Source organism: Bos javanicus, chromosome 21 (genome assembly GCF_032452875.1).
Source record: "Bos javanicus breed banteng chromosome 21, ARS-OSU_banteng_1.0, whole genome shotgun sequence".
Lineage (NCBI taxonomy): Eukaryota > Metazoa > Chordata > Mammalia > Artiodactyla > Bovidae > Bos > Bos javanicus.
Window position 1 is genome coordinate 8,347,693 of NC_083888.1, and position 14,880 is coordinate 8,362,572.

Here is a 14,880-nt window from a genome sequence, read left to right on the forward strand (position 1 = left end):
TTATATATCACAATTCTACATTGACAAGTTTTAGAGATACTTTATTGTTGGAGAAATGAATAAATGTTTATATTTGTTTTAATTAATATTTTATTTAAAGGTATATTACATGGCTTATCAATTTAGAATAGTTTAGGTAGAGAATTAAAAATTCAATTAAGCACATAATACAAAAGTGTTAACAGTAAATTTAAAATACTAGTTTAAGCTCTATATTTTCTATCTCTGTCACCATATGGGAAAACATCATCTGTGCTCGCAATTAATAATGTGATTTACACCCCTAACCCCAGGTTTGGGCTCTAGTGCTCTTCTCACTATGCCTTATCTGGGCTGCTTAGAGAAAGTTGAATCCATGTTTTGGAGTAGGGAGTTTTCAAGGTGGGCTGGGGTTTTTGTTCAAAAAAAAAGCAAAGAATGCTTTTAAAGGTTTGCTGCTGCTGCTAAGTCACTTCAGTCGTGTCCGACTCTGTGTGACCTCCTGGACGGCAGCCCACCAGGCTCCCCTGTCCCTGGTATTCTCCAGGCAAGAACACTGGAGTGGGTTGCCACTTCCTTCTCCAATGCATGGAAGTGAAAAGTGAAAGTGAAGTTGCTCAGTCATGTCTGACTCTCAGCGACCCCATGGACTGCAGCCTACCAGGCTCCTCCATCCATGGGATTTTCCAGGCAAGAGTACTGGAGTGGGGTGCCAGGTTCAGAGGTGGCATAAACAATTTTCAGAAACGACATGAAAAGTGGTTTTCACTGGAAAGATTGTAATGAAACGAGAACAAAAGTGAAAGTGTGAGTCGCTTAGTCACATCCAACTCTTTGCAACGCTATGGACTGTAATACTCCAGGCTCCTCTGTCCCTGGAATTCTCCAGGCAAGAATACTGGAGTACGTAGCCATTCCCTTCTCCAAGGGATCTTCCCAACCCAGGGATTAAACCCAGGTCTACTGCATTGCAGGCGGATTCTTTACCATCTGAGCCACCAGGGAAGCCCAGAAAGATTGTGCTAATTTGGCTAATTCGAATAAGAGTAAATTGTAGATAAGACAGCTTACATCTGTGAAAAGCAGGGGTCAATAATGATATTGGAAATAAATTTCTTTACACATAACTAGTACTATAGTTCATGTGATTATATTCAAATAGAAAACTCTTCTTTGGTTTAATTGTACGTTACCACCTGCCTATACTCCTGCTCTGTGACCCTGGGATACACCCAGGATTCTACAGAACACATTCCTTTTCTGTCAGCTGCCTTCACGTCAGGTTTTTATCACTCAGGATCCTGAATAGAGCCTGCAGGCCTGATGAAGGGAGACTTAGCAGACTCCTTCACCTTTGCTCCTGTGGGTTTTGCATCCGGTTCCTTCTCCTGCCCCTGTAGAAGCAGTTGATGAAGTTTGTGTTTTTTCTCAGATATGAAGAACAGACGCCATGGCACCCCTTAGATTCATCAGCTGGCTAGCATCTAGTCCTGAGACATGGGTCCCAGGTCCACAAGGCCCCTCTTCTGCGGTTTCCTGTGATTGCTCCCCTGTGATACCTCAGAGTTCTTTTTCTGCCTTTTCAATTAACAACCTTATTCCTAGTTAAAATTTTTTCATATTGCATTCTTTAAAATAACTTATGATTCTGTCTTCTAACTGGTCCCTGACTGATATCTATCTCTCATCCATTCCTACTCTCATCTACAAGGTAATATCCATCAAAAGTTGCTGTGAATCCTTCTGTACATTTCACCCTGCTTTTAGAATTACACGTGCATGCAAACACACACACACACACACACACAGAGATACACACAATGTGTAATCTGCAGAGCCTTGAATATTTTATCATATAATGCTTCAGATCAGATCAGATGAGATCAGATCAGTCGCTCAGTCGTGTCCGACTCCTTGCGACCCCATGAATCGCAGCATGCCAGGCCTGCCTGTCCATCACCAACTCCTGGAGTTCACTGAGACTCACGACCACTGAGTCAGTGATGCCATCCAGCCATCTCATCCTCTGTCATCCCCTTCTCCTCTTGCCCCCAATCCCTCCCAGCATCAGAGTCTTTTCCAATGAGTCAACTCTTCACATGAGGTGGCCAAAGTACTGGAGTTTCAGCTTTAGCATCATTCCTTCCAAAGAAATCCCAGGGCTGATCGCCTTTAGAATGGACTGGTTGGATATAATGCTTAGGGAAGCCCAAACTTCTCCCAGATTCTTTTAAACTTCTTGGACCATCTCTTTCATGTATCTTTCTCCTCTGTGTCCCATGGCTTTACTGGTTGACTCTGGACCATGTTAACCCAATGTGAAGTCCAAAATCTCCCTGAGTTCCCCCGGAGAGAGTGCAGTCCCACAGAAGCACTAGTGGGCATCAGACTTCGCTTATAATTCCATATGGGGGTGAAAGAAAAGCTTACAGTAGTTTATACTAAAGATTTCTACCCCCGAAAGTTTTCTCTAATTTGTTTTAGAAATGAAGGTTTTCACTTTATGTGTAAAAGCTGTACTGTTCAGGGCATAGAGATTCATGATTTTTATATGATTTTGACTGTGTAGATCACAATAAACTGTGGAAAATTCTGAAAGAGATGGGAATAACAGACCACCTGACCTGCCTCTTGAGAAACCTGTATGTAGGTTAGGAAGCAACAGTTAGAACTGGACATGGAACAAAAGACTGGTTCCAAACAGGAAAAGGAGTACGTCAAGGCTGTATATTGTCACCCTGCCTATTTAACTTATATGCAGAGTACATCATGAGAAACGCTGGGCTGGAAGAAGCACAAGCTGGAATCAAGATTGCTGGGAGAAATATCAATAACCTGAGATATGCAGATGACACCACCCTTATGGCAGAAAATGAAGGGGAACTAAAAAGCCTCTTGACGAAGGTGAAAGAGGAGAGTGAAAAAGTTGGCTTAAAGCTCAACATTCAGAAAAAGAAGATCATGGTATCTGGTCCCATCACTTCATGGCAAATAGATGGAGAAACAGTGGAAACAGTGTCAGACTTTATTTTTTGGGGCTCCAAAATCACTGCAGATGGTGATCGCAGCCATGAAATTAGAAGATGCTTACTACTCCTTCGAAGAAAAGTTATGACCAACCTAAATAGCATATTGAAAAGCAGAGACATTACTTTGCCAACAAAGGTCTGTCTAGTGAAGGCTATGGTTTTTCCAGTGGTCATGTGTGGCTCTGAGAGTTGGACTGTGAAGAAAGCTGAGCGTTGAAGAATTGACGCTTTTGAACTGTGGTGCTGGAGAAGATGCTTGGGAGTTCCTTGGACTGCAAGGAGATCCAACCAGTCCATTCTGAAGATCAGCCTTGGGATTTCTTTGGAAGGAATGATGCTAAAGTTGAAACTCCAGTACTTTGGCCACCTCATGCGAAGAGTTGACTCATTGGAAAAGACTCTGATGCTGTGAGGGATTGGGGGCAGGAGGAGAAGGGGACGACAGAGGATGAGATGGCTGGATGGCATCACTAACTCGATGGACATGAGTCGGGGTGAACTCCAGGAGTTGGTGATGGACAGGGAGGCCTGGCATGCTGCAGTTCATAGGGTCGCAAAGAGTCGGACACGACTGAGCAACTGAACTGAACTGACCTTTTATCTATTTTAAAACATTCGTTTCAACATTCTTTGTTCATCCTAGACATTTTTGTCCGCATATCCATTCCTTGCCCACCTCTGCTCTTTATTATGGTAGCTGCTGTATGAGTCTGTGTTTCCCAGGTTCCCAGGTTTTCAGATGGGTGTGTCAGTGGGAGAAAGATAAGAGTGTGAAGGAAAAGAAGAGTTAAGGTGCTTATCCCCCTTCCTCCTGCCTCCTGTCTAGGCTGCTTCTCCAGGTGACTCCAGCTTCCACCAGCCAACCCACAGTGGTTTTAGCAACAGGGCATTGCAAACACTGCTTCCTTCCTTTGCCCCTCAGCCTGGTGTCACCATACCCTCTTCCCTTTTGATATCTCAGCAACTCCACACCTATGGGCAGTTCTCTCCATTAAATTCTCTATACTGAAAATATTTGCAGTGGTTTCCATTTTCCTAGTTAGACATGACCAAAACACCATTTCAAGGCTTCTGATTTGTCTGACGTGGACCTTGCTGGCTTTTGTTGTCGTTTTTACTGTTTGCCTGACTTATCTTCATCGGTTTCTGTGTTATGTCTATCTTCCTTTAGTGCTTCTCTTGTAAACAGCACAGAACTGGGTTTTACTTTTTAGCTTATTCTAAAAGGATTTTTACTGTTACAAGGTAAAGTTAACTCTTCTGCATTTATTGTGATCACTTTTTTTTTGTTATCCTATTTTATAATCTTCTTAGTACGCTTTCTGTTGTTCTTTCAGTCCCTTTCACGATTTTTGACTGATTAATCAAAATTTTTTTTGTTCCCTTTAACAGGTTGAATTTTCTAATCTTGTATTTAGGCATTGAGGTTTTTTTTCCAGACTTTATTTTTTAGAGCAGTTCTACATTCACAGCAAAATTGAGAGGAAGGTGCAGATTTCCCATATTCTCATGCCCTTATATATGCATATATTTCCCCCATTTACAGCATCCGCCAATAGTACATTTGTTATAAAAGATGAACCAACATTGACGCGTCATAGGTGTCCAAAGTCCACAGTTCACATTAAGGGCCACTCTCGGTGTTACACATTCTATGGGTTTAGACAAATGCATAAGGACATGTATAAGGATACTTACCATTATAGTATCATATAGGATATTTTCACTACCCTAAAATATTTCATCCCTTTTCCTTCTACTGATGATCTTCTTACTGTCTTCATAGTTTTGCCTTTTTCAGAATATCATATGTTTGAAATCAGTAGCTCATATCTTTTCTGTGCTGAATAATATTCCATTGTCTGAAATTACCACAGTTTATTTATTCATCCCACCAGGCTCCCCCATCCCTGGGATTCTCCAGGCAAGAACACTGGAGTGGGTTGCCATTTCCTTCTCCAGTGCATGAAAGTGAAAAGTGAAAGTGAAGTCGCTCAGTCGTGTCCGACCCTTAGCGACCCCATGGGCTGCAGCCTACTAGGCTCCTCCGTCCATGGGATTCTCCAGGCAAGAGTACTGGGGGGGTGGGGTTCCATTGCCTTCTCTGATTTACTCATCTACTGAAGAATATTTTGGTTGCTTGCAAGTTTGGGCAACTATGAGTAAAGTTAAAAATATCTCAGTGCAGGTTTTTTGGACAAAGTTTTCAAATCCTTTGGGTAAACATCAGTGGGCACATTGCTGAATGGTATATTGTTTAGTTTTGTAAGAAGCCACCAAACCATCTTCGAAAGTGGTTGTGCCATTTTGCATCATACCAGAAGTGAATTAAAGTTCCTGTCACTCCCACATCCTTGCCAGCATTTGGTGGAGTCAGTGTTCTGGATACTAGCTGTTCTGCTAGGTGTGTAGAGGTGTTTTAAAAAATTATTAGTTTATATAACTTCGGCTGTGCTGGGTCTTCATTGCTGCATGCGGGCCTTCTCTAGTTGCAGTGTGTGAGCTTCTCCTTGTGGTGGCTCCTCTGCGGCAGAGCACGGGCTTTAGGGCAATGCAGGCTTCAGTAGCTGTGGCCCACGGGCTTAGTAGCCCCGTCACATGTGGAATCTTCCCAGAGCAGGGATCAAACCAGTGTCCCTGCACTGGGGGGCAGACTCTTAACCGCTGAGCCACTAGGGAAGTCCTCTGCTGTTGTTTTGATTTACATTTTCCTGATGATGTATGAACAGGCTTCATAGTGGCTCAGAGGGTAAAGCATCTGCTTGCAGTGCAGGAGACCTGGGTTCGATCCCTGCCTGGGTCAGGAAGATCTCCTGGAGAAGGAAATGGCAACCCACTCCAGTACTCTTGCCTGGAAAATCCCATGGACGGAGAAGCCTGGTAGGCTACAGTATGATGTAGAGTATCTTTTCATATACTTATTTGACATCTCTATATCTTCTTTGGTTTAGTATCTCTTAACATGTTTGGCCCATTTTTTTCACCAGGTTGTTTATTTTCTTACTGTTGAGTTTAAGATTTTTGGTCTATTTTGGAAAGTCATCTTTACCAGATATGTCTTTTACAAACATCTTTTCCATCATGTGACTAGTCTTGTCATTCACTTGGCGCCACGTTTGATAGAATAGAAATTTTAAATTTTAGCGTACTCTAACTTACTTCTTTCATGGATTGTGCCTTTGGTGCTGTAACTAGAAAGTCATCACCATGTCCAAGGCTATTTAGGGTTTCTCCTATGTTATCTTCTAGAGGTTTTATTGTTTTGTGTTTTATATTTAGGTCTGTGATCTATTTTGAGTTAATTTTTGTGACAATATTGAGTCCTCCTAACCATTAATATAGAATATCTCTTCATTTATGTGTCTTTGATTTTCATCGTAGGTTTGGAATTTTATTTATATAGATCTTGTACATATTTTGCTAGATTTATACCTAAGTATTTCACTTTTTAGATACTAATAAAATGTTATTGTATTTTTAATTTCAAATTCCACTTGCTGGTATATAGAGAAACAATTGATTTTTATATATTAACTGTGTATCTATCCTTCAAGTTTTATTTAAAGTGTAGTAATTATATAAAATTATAGTACTATAATAATTATATGTTATCAATTATGATAGTATATATAATCACTCAAATCAAAAGTGTAATAATATAATTAAAATAATATGATATTATTAATTATAATGTATATATAATTGCTCAAATCAAGAGTGTAGAGCATGATGACTTTTTTAAATGTGAGCACACTGTGTAATCAGCACTCCAGAAATGTCCTTGTTCTTTTTCAGTCACTTTTACCCCCAAAAGTTACCCCTAATTTTTGGCAACCTTTTTTGAGTTTACGTTTTTCTGTTACATCAGTGTCTATAATCTCTGAAACAAATAAAACATTGAACATTTCCATAAGCTTGTTGCCTGCTCCAAGACTCAGTTCTTTTTATATTATCTGTAATTTAAAAAAATGACTATTTTAGCTCCAGAGTTTTTAAATTGTTTTAAATTTTTTGTTATACCTCTTGTTTTTATAAGTATCTGTTCTAAACACTAAGCTTTAGAAGTACATTATCACTCTTGTTTTGATGTTACTCTAGGATTTACTGATTGCTTTTCTCTCCAATGTGTTTTATATCCAAGGTTTTCCTCTTTTTTGGATATATACATGTAATTCTTTATTTCGCCTGAATATATAATTGGGTAATTTTCCTTTTCAGAAAAAAAAAACAAATTTGCTGGTATATTTTTTAGTCCAAGAAGTGTTTAGCTTGTCTTCATATGTTAATGATAAAACGCGCTGTTAAAGGATTCAAGGATCATAGTATTTTCTTCAAAGCAATATAGACATTTCTCCACTGTGTTTTAGTGCTTAGCATTTTATGATACATTCAGTATATGTTTATTTCTCTTTCCATTGTAATAAAACTGTTTTCTCATAGTATTTTTTTTTTTTACTGCTCTGAACCTCTGAATTCAGCAACAATAGCAGGATATATTTGGGAATGTGTGTCTACTTCCAATATTTCTTTTTAGTGTTTAGATGGCACTTTAGTTATGAAAACTCAAGTCTTTCCCATACAATCTATACATATCACTTGTCTTTTGCTTTACATTCTTAAACTGACTTTTAAATAAACTGCTTCGGATTTGAGTGTATGCATTTTGTTATTCTGTCTCCCACTGTGTTTCATTTTATGCTAATCATATTTTTATTTGTTTAAGATTTTTTTAAAACTTTCTAAGTGTACTTCTTTATCAGCCTGCTCTTAATATGTGGATGCAACATCGCTTTCTCTGTCACAAGGAATATTTCAATTTTTGGCAACATTTCCTTCTCTTCTCTACATTAATGCTGTTTTCTTGGGAAAACATTTGTTTTACTTTTATAGGGTAATATCTCACTTTCATGCCATTATTTTTTTTTAAGTTCATGTTGACTCTTTCTTGTCTAGAATAGTCAATGTTAGTAGCTGATGTAGAGTTCTACCTTAATATATGTTGAATTTACCTGAAAATACTAAATACTAAAACATAAGGAAGAAATTCCTATATAGCAACCTTAGGTCCTTCTTCCTCCAGTCATAAATGGGAATGTTATCCATCGTTTTATGGGGTTAGGAGATGTGGGCCAGTTTCTTTTAGGCTGTATAGGCTAACACTGTGGTGGCCTGAAGATGCCTAAAACTGCTGCATTTCTCTTTTTGGCTCTAATATCCACTTCAACTAAAGAGCCTCTTGATGAAAGTGAAAGAGGAGAGTGAAAAAGCTGGCTTAAAACTCAACATTCAAAAAATGAAGATCATAGCATCTGGTCCCATCACTTCATGATAAATAGATGGTAAAACAATGGAAACAGTGAGAGACTTTATTTTCTTGGGCTCCAAAATCACTGCAGATGGTGACTCCAGCCATGAAATTAAAAGATGCTTACTCCTTGGAAGGAAAGCTATGACCAACCTAGACAGCATATTAAAAAGCAGAGACATTACTTTACCAACAAAGGTCTGTCTAGTCAAAGCTATGCTTTTTCCAGTAGTCATGTGTGAATGTGAGAGTTGGACCATAAAGAAAGCTGAGCCCTGAAGAATTGATGCTTTTGAACTGTGGTGTTGGAGAAGATTCTTGAGAGTCCCTTGGACTGCAAGGAGATCCAACCAGTCCATCCTAAAGGAGATCAGTCCTGAATATTGGAAAGACTGATGCTGAAGCTGAAACTCCAATACTTTGGCCACCTCATGCGAAGAACTGACTCATTGGAAAAGACCATGATTCTGGGAATGATTGAAGGCAGGAGGAGAAGGGGACGACAGAGAATCAGATGATTGAATGACATCACTGACTTGATGGACATGAGTTTGAGTAAGCTCCGGGAGTTGGTGATGGACAGGGAAGTCTGGCGTGTTGCAGTCCATGGGGTCGCAAAGAGTCGGACACAACTGAGCAACTGGACTGAACCCACTCCAAGAACACTCCAGCAGCCCACAGCTTACTCCTGCTCCCTCATCGTGCTGACTCTGTATTTGAAAATTTTGGGGGCCTTCTTGAAAAAATTATTATTCATTCCTTCAGTCACATCCTTGTTTGTCTTGATTAGGTTACAACTCACTTTGATCTCAACCTCAGTTCTGTCCCAATATTTTGTGTCCTGTAAATAATTTCCAATGTTTCTTGTCTTGCAGTGGAAAAGTGCTTAGCCCTTTATTCTTCTATCAAATAATTACTGTTTTTAATTTTGTGTTTGTCATGCAGTGGGATTTTTTGAAGGATGGATTGGTAATTTTTAAAGTGTGTTGTTCAGGGTACTGAATAAGATGCTCTTTGGTCAGTTTCAATGAATTCCTACTACCTGAGATGACCTTAATCCAGTATGGTTAGTCTGATGAAGCATCAGTACCTGACTGATAAAAACATCCTTTGAGAATTTGGAAATACAGCAAAACTGACCCATTCCCAAATGCTTATCAAGTGGCAACAGGATCTTTACTAGTATTTTAGTATCATTTAACTCTGGATATTGAGGGTATTCAACCTGTAGTCTCTGAGTCTAGAGAACCAAGGTTGGCTAGATGAGGGATCTGAACCAGACCAACCATTAGACATAGCCAAAAATTATCTCTTGCCAACTTTTTGAGTGGCTCTCTGAAATCCAGGTTCCTTACTCATCTCAGTGATAACACACATTTAGCTAGGTTTCTGCATGGTTCATCCTTGCCTATGACACAGGCTTTAACATTCAGCCTGTTTGAACGGGACCCTAAACCCATGACTGACCCTTGATAGGTATCTTTCTCTAGAGACGTCAAAGCTATCCCAGTACTTACTTACAGCTGGTGCCTGGGATCATGTCCAAATCCAGAGAGCTGCTTGAGCAGAAAGTTCCATCTATTTGTCATTGACCCAGAAACTTCAGAGATGGTCACCTAGCTGTTCAGGCTGGCTCATTGGGCATCGAATACAAGCTTTATACACAATACTTTAGATTGATAACCACTTTCTTTGGAGGTCAAACTCTATTTCTACATCACAAACTTAGTCTTTGTCCAACAAAATCCCATATACTTTGACAGCCTACGGCTGAGGTCCAAGCAAATCTCTTGACTAAGGCAATTTTATGGCAATTCTCAGGGGATTGCTTCAATTTTAAAAATGTCCTTGATGGTTAAAAATTGTTATCTATGGCTATTAATATTGTAAAAGATTCTCTTTCTTTCCTTCAGTTCAGTTCATTCATTCAGTCGTGTCCGACTCTTTGCAACCCCATGAATTGCAGCATGCCAGGCCTCCCTGTCCATCACCAACTCCCAGAGTTACCCAAACTCATGTCCATCGAGTCGGTGATGCCATCTAGCCATCTCATCCTCTGTTGTCCCCTTCTCCTCCTGTGCCCAATCCCTCCAAGCATCAGGGTCTTTTCCAACGAGTCAACTCTTCACATGAGGTGGCCAAAGTATTGGTGTTTCAGCTTCAGCATCAGTCCTTCCAATGAACACCCAGGACTGATCTCCTTTGGGATGGACTGGTTGGATCTCCTTGTAGTCCAAGGGACTCTCAAGAGTCTTCTCCAACATCACAGTTCAAAAGCATCAATTCTTCAGTGCTCAGCTTTCTTCACAGTCTAACTCTCACATCCATACATGACCACTGGAAAAACCATAGCCTTGACTAGACGGACCTTTGTTGGCAAAGTAATGTCTCTGCTTTTGAATATGCTACCTAGGTTGGTCATAACTTTCCTTCCAAGGAGTAAGTGTCTTTTAATTTCATGGCTGCAATCACCATCTACAGTGATTTTGGAGCCCCCCAAAAATAAAGTCTGACACTGTTTCCACTGTTTCCCCATCTATTTCCCACGAAGTGATGGGACCAGATGCCATGATCTTCGTTTTCTGAATGTTGAGCTTTAAGTCAACTTTTCCACTCTCCTCTTTCACTTTTATCAAGAGGCTTTTGAGTTCCTCTTCCCTTTCTGCCATAAGGGTGGTGTCATCTGCATATCTGAGGTTATTGATATTTCTTTCCTTAAATCTACAGTAAGTATATATCACATTTTCAAGAAATTAAGCCCCAAACTTATTTTGAACTACTGTTGATAATAATTACATTTCTACCTAAGAATGGAATGCAGGGATGCTAAAAGATGATATAACTATTGAAGGAAGTAGCTTTGCAGATTGTGAATCAGTAACTTGGGGGTACTTTCCCACCTTCCACTGCTCCTCTCCTGATACTCCCAGCCTATTTTTCTACAGAAAATTACTAGAATCAAATGATCTGAAGTATATTTCATTAGTGAGGAGGCAGAGATTTAATGTGTTACAATCCATTTTACTGACTGTGCTATTTGCTACCTATGTTTCAGTTGTAGAAATGTTTAAATATTTAGATTCTTGACTTTGATAAATTGATTAATAATGTATAGTCTATTGACATTTCTGAAGCTCTGTTCTACCCCAAATCACAGTGTCTGCTGAATAATTAATATCCAGGCTTTATATTCTTCTTGTTCCTCCACTGGTATCATTTGAGTTTTGGACCATAGTTGGTACAGTAGCAATAACATGCACTTTAATAACATTCTCATTTGAATTTCAGCATTATCAGTTTCTAGGCTGGTGAATTTAGTCAAGTCATTTAATAGCTCCAAGCTTCTTTTTCTCCATTTTATAATTATGAGATGAGTAATATGACATATATTTATGAAGGGAGTAATACCTACTTCATAGAGTGAAGATTAAGAGAACAAGATCTGGAATTAAATTGCTTGAGTTTGAATCCTCATTGAATGACTGCCTATCTAACGTGTCAAAGCCATTACTCTCTCCAAGGCTGTTTCCTCATACATAAATTGAAAATACTAGTGATATCTTCCTCACAGGATTGTAGTAAAACATACAGGTATATTTTATGTCAGAGTTAAGCATGTTATAAATATATAATACATTTAAATATTTTATGATTATCACAATACATTAAAAGTATGGTTATTGCTTTCCTTTCTCTCTTACTCCTCTTGTCGTTACACCTTTTATTTTACTGTGGTATGGAATACAATCACATTCTGCTTATCTATTATTTATCTACATCATACATTGTGGGGAAATCTAGAAATAGTCAAAACAGTTGTGAAGCAGGTGCACAATGGAAAAGGGCTTCCCTGATAGCTCAGTTGGTAAAGAATCTGCCTGCAATGCAGGAGACCCTGGTTCTATTCCTGGGTCGGGAAGATTCCCTGAAGAATGGATAAGCTACCCACTCTGGTATCCTTGGGCTTCCTTTGTGGCCCAGCTGGTAAAGAATCCTCCAGCAATGCAGGAGACCTGGGTTCTATCCCTGGGTTGGAAAGATCCCCTGGAGAAGGGAAAGGTTACCCACTCCAGTTTCTGGCCTAAAGAATTCCATGCAGACTTGACAGTTATTGTATATATTGTGATTGAACAGTTTGCTGAAGAAACAGGCACTTATTCAGTTTTTATTCAGTTATTATTGCACATCCTTCAAAGACTGTTTTTTTGTAAAGTTGTGGCATATTTTTCTATATGCCTTATAGTTTGCTTATTTGTTTATCATTATTGTTATTTTAAATATTTGTTCTTTTTGTGAGATAGCTCTCAATTAGATCATGCTGGTTTATAAAGATGCTATTGATTTTCTGTACACTTCTTGAGCCCAGAAACTATGTTATATATATTTTTTTATTCTACTGGTTTGTTTGTAGATCAGAGGTGTGTAAACTTTTTCTGGAAAAGGCCAATGGTGAGTATTTTTTTTAATCAAAACTACTTAACTCTGTAGTTTCAGGATAAGAACAGCCACAAACCATGCATAAAGAAATAGATTTGGACCATGGAAGTTACTGAATTTGGATCATGATAGGTTTGATTTGGCCCATGGACCTTATTTTACAGACCCCTAATGTATGTAGTCATTTAGGGCATTTTTGTTCTTAAAGATATACCCTAAGCCTCTTATTCAGGTGGTGCTAGTGGTAAAGAATCCACCTGCCAACGCAGGAGACACAAGAGATGCAGGTTCAATCCCCAGGTCAGGAAGATCCCCTGGAGTAGGAAATGGCACCCCATTCCAGTATTCTTGACTGGAAAGATTCCACGGGCAGAGGAGCCATGGAGCCATGGAATTTAGCCTCCCCAAAAATTCCATGGGGAGGCTACAGTCCATTGGGCCACAAAGAGTTGGACATACCTGAAAAAACAATGCATATTGCTTGACTATTTAGGGTATTTTTGTTCTTAAAGCCATATCTTAAGCCCCTTGCTTCTTTTTATTATCATATTTCATGGGCTAGGATTTCTGTATTATAGTATTGTTCAGTGACACCAATTACCAATACCAGTAATTCTTGCCCTTTTCTTGAATTTATTGGGATTCATTACAAAATTTGAGGTTAAGAATGATGTCATCTTTAACTTAAGAGAGTTTCTTTCTATTCCTACCTTGTCAAAAGATTTTATTCTAGATAAATGTTTCTATTTGAAAATTTTCTACATCTGTTGAAATAATTGTATTAGTTTGTCCTTTACTCTTTGTGTTGACTGATTTTATAATTTTGAAATATTTTTGCCTTTCTAAAATAAATCCAGCTCATTCATGATGTATTATTTTTATACACTATTGATTTAATTTGATACTATTTTGTTATTTTTACATTTATACTTGTAAATGATTTGGACTTAATTTTCTTTTGCACTGCCCTTGATTGGTCTCAGCCTAGGGATATAATAACATCAAGAATGAGTTGGAGAAGTTTCAGTATTTCAGTGTTTTTGGAAAATTTTGTAAATCAGAGAGAGAGGGAGAGAGAGAGATTTTTGGGGTCAAGTTAACAAAATTATCACATGAAATTTGTTGGGGAGAGATGGTTTTTAGATTGTTAGTTCAAATTATTTAATGTTTGCTGGCTTATTAAAAATTTGTTTTTGAGTAATTTTGGTGATTAAAATATTTTTTTAGGAAATTTTACATTTCATCTATGTTTTCAAAGCTACCGGCACACACACACACACACACACACACACACACACCCCCATTTGTAGTATAAGCAGCTTTTGGCAGGGAAGAGCTCTCTGCAGGAGGCACACTTTTGTCTTAACCTTAAACCAGGCACCCCCATGTTCCACTCATCTCTGGCTCAAGTACAGCTTTCAAGTCTTTAAATCACATACTAGTTTGCCTAGCTTGTCAATTCTTTCCATAGATCAAAGAAGTAGAAATGATGAATACATAGTTAAGAGATGACCAGGTCTCTTTCCTGGCTTCCCCCACAGTAATCTCCTGAACAAACTATGTGAAGATAACATCTGGAAGAAGATCACCAGGAGTGGACAAGCCTGCACACGATGGGGATGACGACAACCCCGATCCCCATCTCAGTGATTAACTGAGGTTCTTTCCTTGTTTCCCTTTAAAAATTTCAAGGCCAGACAGAATCTTTGTAGGCAGTTTCTTAGGGACACTGAGTCCACCATCTCCCCAGATTGCTGGCATTCTGATTAAAGATACCTTTCCTTTCTACCATTTGTATTGATTTTGTAAGTGACTAGCACTGGGACCCCCTATTCAATAACAATAATTTTAACTTACAACATCTATAATTATGTATAAGTTATCTATAATGTTTCTTTTGAATTCCTAATTTTGCTAATTCATGACCTCTCTGTTTTTCCTTGATTAGTCTTGCTAGCGGAGAAGGCAATGGCATCCCACTCCAGTACTCTTGCCTGGAAAATCCCATGGGCGGAGGAGCCTGGTGGGCTGCAGTCCATGGGGTCACTAAGAGTCAGACATGACTGAGCGACTTCACTTTCACTCTTCACTTTCATGCATTGGAGAAGGAAATGGCAATCCACTCCAGTG

At 38.9% G+C, this 14,880-nt stretch overlaps 1 long non-coding RNA gene across 1 annotated transcript in view; it reads left to right on the top strand.

Annotated features, from left to right (window-relative positions):
- LOC133234104 (uncharacterized) overlaps positions 1-14,536 on the top strand; it is a 30,142-nt gene extending 15,606 nt beyond the window's left edge. Inside the window, exons 3-4 of the long non-coding RNA XR_009732011.1 lie at positions 12,725-12,762; positions 14,292-14,536. This is a non-coding gene — a long non-coding RNA (uncharacterized LOC133234104). The remainder of the gene's footprint in view (positions 1-12,724; positions 12,763-14,291) is intronic.
- The last annotated feature ends 344 nt before the right edge of the window (positions 14,537-14,880 follow it).